The sequence below is a fragment of the Protopterus annectens genome, chromosome 8.part0, assembly GCF_019279795.1.
Source record: "Protopterus annectens isolate FY-2018-M chromosome 8.part0, PAN1.0, whole genome shotgun sequence".
Lineage (NCBI taxonomy): Eukaryota > Metazoa > Chordata > Ceratodontiformes > Protopteridae > Protopterus > Protopterus annectens.
This window is the reverse complement of record NC_056741.1, coordinates 828,098,760-828,105,652: the sequence shown is the minus strand read 5'-3', so window position 1 is coordinate 828,105,652 and position 6,893 is coordinate 828,098,760. Positions and strand designations below refer to the sequence as shown.

Genomic DNA, 6,893 nt, shown 5'->3' with positions numbered 1-6,893 from the left:
GTCACCCTGATTTTGCAGTCCCCCTCTGCCATGAGGGTGGTGTCTGCCATTGTTATTTCCCCCTCTGCCCCTGAGGGGAAAAAAATCACCATGTGTGTCAGGCAAGGGTCCCTGGGACTTTCGAAACCACATCTTTCCACCCCACTGACCTTTGGGATAAGGTCTGTTAGGAGTGGAAAATGGACTCCCACGGCAGCGAGAGTCTTGCCTTCCTGCTCACACATGATAAGCGTGTCTTTTACCTGAGGCCCAAAAAGTGAGGAGCCATCAAAAGGGAGTATTTGTGAAGGATGCTCGAAAGGGTTCCGCAAATTGACACAGCCAAGCATGTCTCCCGAGAGCCAGTCCTGTACCTGCAGCTCTGCTTGCTCCATTGACTGCATAGGAAATCAGCCTCATGGAGGAGTTGACTACTGAATTAAGAGTCGCAAGCTGGGAAGCTATTTTGGCTGATGCTACCTCAGCTGTAGGATATCTCCAAGCTCTTTTAGGAGATCCCTTTGAAGTCTTGTAAAATGAGAGAGGTAATTCAGGGACCTCATGGAGAAGGTCACTGAGGAAAACATTTGCTTCCCATATCTGTCCATCATCCTAGACTCTGTTTGGTGGATGGACAGACGAAGAAGTTTCTGCTATCTCTTTCTTGGTGGCTGCTGCTACCACCATGGCATCAACTGGCACACCTTTAGTGAGAAATTGTTTGCCCTGGGGGGCTGTTATGAATTTATTTGGTCTCCTCTGAGTAGGTTCCACAGAATCCGGAGCTGACCAAGCCTTTCGAGCCACTACAGACATGAGTGGATCGAAAGGTGGAGACACCCAGGAGGTGGAGGGTCGGGAACCGAATGCCTCCAGGTATACAGACTTGTCCTCGGTAAGGGCTAGGGAAGACCAGCCACTCCTCTGCCCAAGCATTTCAAGGATGTCCAAAAAGTAAACTTCTGAGGGGGACCAGGGGGACCCTTCCAATTAATCAGGTCTGTATCTGAGGTGACAGACTCAGGGGAGTCTAGGTGCTTCCTCTTGCACTCCTTCCAGGGAAGCTCCTCTGAGTGATCAGGGGAGGCCTCTGAAGAAGAGGGGTCACCCAATGGGGTGTCCTGGGGTATAGGTTCCCTACACTTCTGGGCTGTTGGAGGAACAGAGGTTGGCACAGGCACCACAAGAGAAGAAGCCGATGGGGCTGACAGTAGGGCTGTTTCAGGGGACAGCACACTCCGCATGACCTCGAATGCATCCCAACCCCAAGGCAAAGAAAGCTCCGGCTCCAAAGAGATGGGAGTCCTTCTCCGTGTCAAAGGCGATGGCTCTGAGGCCGATGTGGGAGCTGAGCTCACCTGCGCCGAAGCTCCGAGAGGGAGAGTGTGGGTCGGACAATGGTCCGATGCCACTTCCCCCCCCTCAGAGCAGATGAGAGCTTCAGCGCCCAGATCCCTCTATGGACGGAACAATCGAGGTGATCGGAGCCGACGTCAGAACCGAAGAGGAGGTGATCGGCAAGGTCAGTTCTACTATCAGTGCGTTCATGGTCTCCGGCTCTGAACTAAGTGTGGTCAGAGGAGGAATGGAGATGGAGGCAGATGGAAGTGGGCTGGAAAGTAATTTCGCAAGGGCCTGTGATTTAAGCAACCTGCTGACTACTCTCTCCACATCCTGATCCAATAACCTAGAGGACTGAGAGGAGTGGGATGAAGAGCGATGACTGCGTTCACTTCCTAATAAGGATGACTGGCACCGAGTGGATCAGATCCAATGAAGAAGACCTTGCTCATTTGTGGCTCTGAGACGGCTCCTAGACAGCAGTTGGAGCCGAGGGAGGAGTTGACTTGTCGATGCTAGTCGGCACTGACAAACCTGGTTGTTCAAGCCCAAGAGTCAGTTCCAAGGATGGAGCCGATGGCTTGACAGACTTAAGAGGATTTCACTGGCTGAGAACCTTTAGCCAGGGAATCCTGTGGTTTCAATAATCCTCAAAGGATTACTTTGTCTTTGCGCTCCTGCAGGCAGGACCCTTGGATTAAATGCATGACAGAGCAGGAGTCCTGCAGGTGCACAGCTCCTAAACAATAAACACAGCTAGTGTGCCCATCTGTCAGATACATTTTCTGACAGCATGAGTCACACTTTTTGAAGCCTGAAACTTTGGCCTCTTTAGAAATCTTACACTACTAAACTAAGCAGCAAACAGTCTTTTTTTTTTTTTTTTTTTTTTACACAGTTAAGGAAAAGAAAGGAGTGCCTCTAATTTAAATGGCTGTCCTAAGTGGGGGGGGGGGCTCTCTAATTTAAACAAGTTAAGGTGAAACAAAGGCCTGTAAGTATGGAGCGATGGCCAACAAAGCTACAACACACAAGAAAGGTGATAAGGGATAAAGTATTCTATCTAGACAAAAACCTGATAAATTTTGAAGAATAAACAATTAATAGAAAAAAAACTATACTAAGCCTGAGCTAGTAGAGAAGTAACCTCGCAGCTGAAGCGGCAAACGAGATCTGGGTAGCCGACGCTGAGCATTCTGGGATAAGGGTTAGCCTTGAACCAGTAAATAGTTCTCGAGCTATAGAAGTAGGCCAAGGATCGGCTCTGAACCCAAACAGCAAGAACGAAGGCAAAATGGGACAACCTATCACAGATTTCTATTTGACCCAATTGGACAATGAAGTTTCTCCATCCACAAACCCCCCCCCCCCATGTTTTGCATATGGGTCAGATGGTCACATAGACAGTGAAAATTTACTGCCACATAGCTACCATTGCTACAATTATTCTTCCACACCACTGCTCCCCTTGTACTCTCACCTCCAACCAAATTTAAGATTATCCAATCAACCTACTTAATGCCCTTGGAATGTGGGAGGAAACTGGATGCTTTCTGATAAAGGTACTAATGTACATATAACGCCTGCCAAAAAAAAAAGTCTGCCACTTCATTGCAACATATTAAGCTGCACAAACAGAAAAAAGCAAGTGGCAAACTTTTTATTATCTTTGCTAAATATGGCACTGCTACTGAGTGTGCCTAAAACAGAAAACTACAGTAGAAGTTAAAACAGCTTGACATTTTACTTTCTCTAAGCATGACCTACAGTAAGTGAAGCTGGAGGAAAATGATCTTTCCATGGCAAGACACTTTCCGATCAGGACTCAATGCATAAACAGTTAAGTATGAAATGAATGTCCAACACTGACCAACTGTCATCTTCAGTGATTTACCAGAAAAGACACTGTACACAAGACAGAAAAAAAATATGATGGAAAACTATGGAGGAAAAAAAATATGAAGCTAAATTATGGACAGTTGAAAGATAGGATGTCTATGGTCTTGGATGCTTTGCACTGTATGGATTTTTATTTATGTATTTGGATTACAATATCAGAGGTGTATTCAGTCATGAAAATTGCTGTGATTTCAGTTTAAAACATAACCTTATTTTCTATCATTTAGTCACAGAATCAGTTTACAGGGAAGCCACAGATTACCTGCTAAAACAACTCAAGTGATACATACTCTTCCTCTTCAAGTCTGGGAAACTTCATACCAAACTGGGACCGCCATGAAATTCGCTTCATCATACCACGTAACACCATTCTTATCAGGCTCCGTCTCAATCTACCCTTTGTAGTGGCCTGGTTTCCACCACACACAGATTAAAAGTCATCACTTTGCATTAACACCATACTAAACCACTTCAGCATGTAAATATTCAACCTTGATCACCTTTTCAGAGACATGGAAAAAATTGACTATTTAACATACAAACAGCAGCAAATGTACAACCCTACAGGAACAGATTACTCACTTAATTTAGATTCCCGGCCTCCAAGGCCTAATATTCTAATGGCAAAGCATTCTCTGTAGAAATTTAATCTCTTTCAGATTAATATACCCCACAATCTTACCATAAAACATTACGAACCTGCTTCCAAGAATCCCATTCTTAGAACATGAACTTGTTCATTAAGCACATATTTTTTTTTTTTTTTTTAAACTTATCACTGCCTCCACCTGATCTTGCCCAATGTTTCTGCTACCTGTACCCAGTTAGACCACTCAGTCAGTGGCGTGGGAACTAGACATCCCTGAGTTAGGCAACAGCTTTACAGCTCATTTGTTCCTTCTCAGCAGACTTATTTTCCCATCCAATCTGCAAATTATAAGAGAAGAGGGTCCAGTTTGCTAGTCCTGCTGAGCAACCTACCCAAAAGCCCTAGTGAACACTTACTCATGGCAGTTCCCCCAAGATCTGCCATGTGTTACCAGCTAGAGAGAACATGCCTCTACATGCTGAATCTATGGCTATGGACATGTGCTCCATTGTAGCAAGGATGCTCAGGCTTGATCTCCATGACTAATACACAATAATCCAACAAGGTGTTATCCAAATGGAGAGCTACAGCCAGCCCCTTGCCCCAGCATGGGCAAGCCACAGTGACTGCTCAGTTCCATTCACCCCTGCAAACTTCATCAGGTACCACAAACATTACTCAAACTTGGGTCACCTAGGCCAGTAGGTGATAGTGAGGGCTTTATCTCTCAATGCTATTGCAGCTGGCTCCTTGATTAGCATTTCCAAACACTGAAAGATAACATACAACACTTAAGTTTGGTTAATCAGGAAAAACAGGAGTCAATAACACAAGTAAGAACTTGGACAATATTAGGCCTCCGTGCAACAGGTTCATCAGCACTCTCATATTTCAATATACAAGTATACTTGCATAAAATCAATAACCATAAAATAAATACTTCACCTTGCAAATATGCTGTTATGTACACACCATTGAAATGTCAGTCCGGCATTACACACTGGAGGAAAAAATATGATACAGATCAAAGTTTGGCACTGTATACAAATTAAAAAGCAATGGACTACACAAAATTGTAAATCAGATCATAGTTTTGTTACTAAAAATTTCTACAAACACAAATAAATCTTCCGTCTTTATGCACCATAGATCACAGTTGACAGATACGAAAACTTTAGGTCACAAAAATCCTAGTGCAATTCAAATCAGGGAAATTTTTGGAGAGTGTCAATCTTTCCTCCAACGCATTCCTTAAAGTTAAAACAGGGCATATGGTTCTCAAACTCCATCATCACCTGGAAACCATTTCTTCCTCACATATATTAGGTGAAGTCCAAAACTGAGGCTTGGACACCCATCTTTTCCACACCACAAAGTTAGCAAACAACCGAGCCAATCCATTGACAATCGCAACTGCACACCAATAAGAGAATCACCACAGGAAAAGCCAAAGTCAAATTACATTTCTGCGAAAATGTTCTCATTACCTCAGAAAATCTAAGAACATTTCTTCTGATTCATGACCAGTTCCCTTTTACACCATCAGAAACTGCACCATCACCCAAAGGCAGTTAAAATGCCCCAATCTTCCAGGAAGACTTTGTGGAAAAAATAAATGAACTAAAAGGAACTAATGAACAAAACACAACCAAGTCTAAACCTTCCACGGCTTTTGCCACTCTAGTTAATCATAAAGTCTACCACTTTGTTTTGCCCTCCATATGCACTAACTGCTGTTTAACACATGCTGTTCTAACTACAGGTTTCAGATGCTTATCACCAACTTATATGCTGCATAGGAAAGATGGCATCATATTAACTTACAAGATCTTAATTACCTCCTCCATCTACCTGCTCCATACACATTGATAACGAGTTGGGAAAGGTGTTGTGTGTGTTGGGGGAGGCTTGTCCAGTAAGTTAAGTACCTACATGAACTATTCCCAAATCCTTAAAATCACTGTAATCACTGTGGTCTGGCTCAAGTCCAGCTTGAGCAGTAGGGCTTTAATCATGTAGTAAACCACTCAAATTCATCTATATTTACCTTTTTTTAAACTGTAAATAAATTCAGATTTCAAGAACTTCTAACTTTGCTCAACCCTCACCACAACTTCTTTTTTTTTTTTTTTTTTTTTTTTTACTAGATCAAAAACATAAAAACATAAGAATTCAGCTTTGTAAAAGAAGCAACCAAGATGATCATACTCCTTGAAGCAAAGGGAGACTTCCAGTGCATCGAAATTAAGTCTTGCTTTTTTATTTTGAACTGAGGTCGGTGATGTTGGTGCCTTCTTGCTGCGACCATCTGAATAAGTATGGAGGTAAGAAAAAGGACATTAGTTTGGCTCCCCTTTTGAAATGATAAAAAGGCATGCAGAAAATTGAGAAAACCTGTAGCCTGTTACAATATATACATTATGTATCCTACATTTATTTATTTTTTGGCTACTGATAGTGCAAAGGCCCCTACAGCAGGGTGAAAGCTCAAAGATAATACAAGTTTTGAATGGTGAGCTATAACCGTTTTTGTTTAAGCAGTGTATAAAGCAGTGCATACCAGCACGGATACTGCTGAAAAAGCCATTACTTCTATATTGTACAGAAAGACCAACATGCGAGCAACTGAACCTGCTTCATGTCAAGCTACATGCAGAGGGATAAAGCCCAAAGTCTAGTTAACCAGAAATCAAACTGTGCTTGTGCACTTAATTGGTGTAGGCATGAAGAACCGTCATGCCCATCATGGTGTGGTGGTGCACATGCCCAAAGGTAGACTCAAGGTTAATCTCTAGTAGAGGCTGGGGACATACAGGGACTATGGCTGAGCTACATTCAAAAGGTGTGCACAGCATGGCCCACTGCAAGCCCTTCAGTGGGATGTGCAGAGCCCACAGGCAGAGTCTCCTTAAGAGAAAAGACATTTTAGCAGCAGCATGACACTGCCCAGCAGTAAATTACAGCATAGATTTCTCAGTACTAATATTTAAAGGAAGTAAAACAAAAGAAAACACTTCCACGTTTTATAAACTACATTCAAGTAATTTGTCTGCTAAAATGATCACATGACAAAAATGACAACCAT

General features: G+C 42.9%; 1 long non-coding RNA gene across 3 annotated transcripts in view; it reads right to left on the bottom strand.

Moving 5' to 3' along the window:
* Positions 1 to 6,893, bottom strand: part of LOC122809080 — a 138,720-nt gene that overhangs the window by 110,304 nt on the left and 21,523 nt on the right. For 2 of the 3 annotated variants that reach the window (XR_006365857.1, XR_006365859.1), the window contains exons 2-3: positions 6,017 to 6,116; positions 4,754 to 4,808 (exon numbers count right to left, since the gene is read on the bottom strand). This is a non-coding gene — a long non-coding RNA (uncharacterized LOC122809080). Of the gene's footprint in view, positions 1 to 4,753; positions 4,809 to 6,016; positions 6,356 to 6,893 lie in introns of those variants that run through there. The other variant, XR_006365858.1, reaches the window with a different exon arrangement.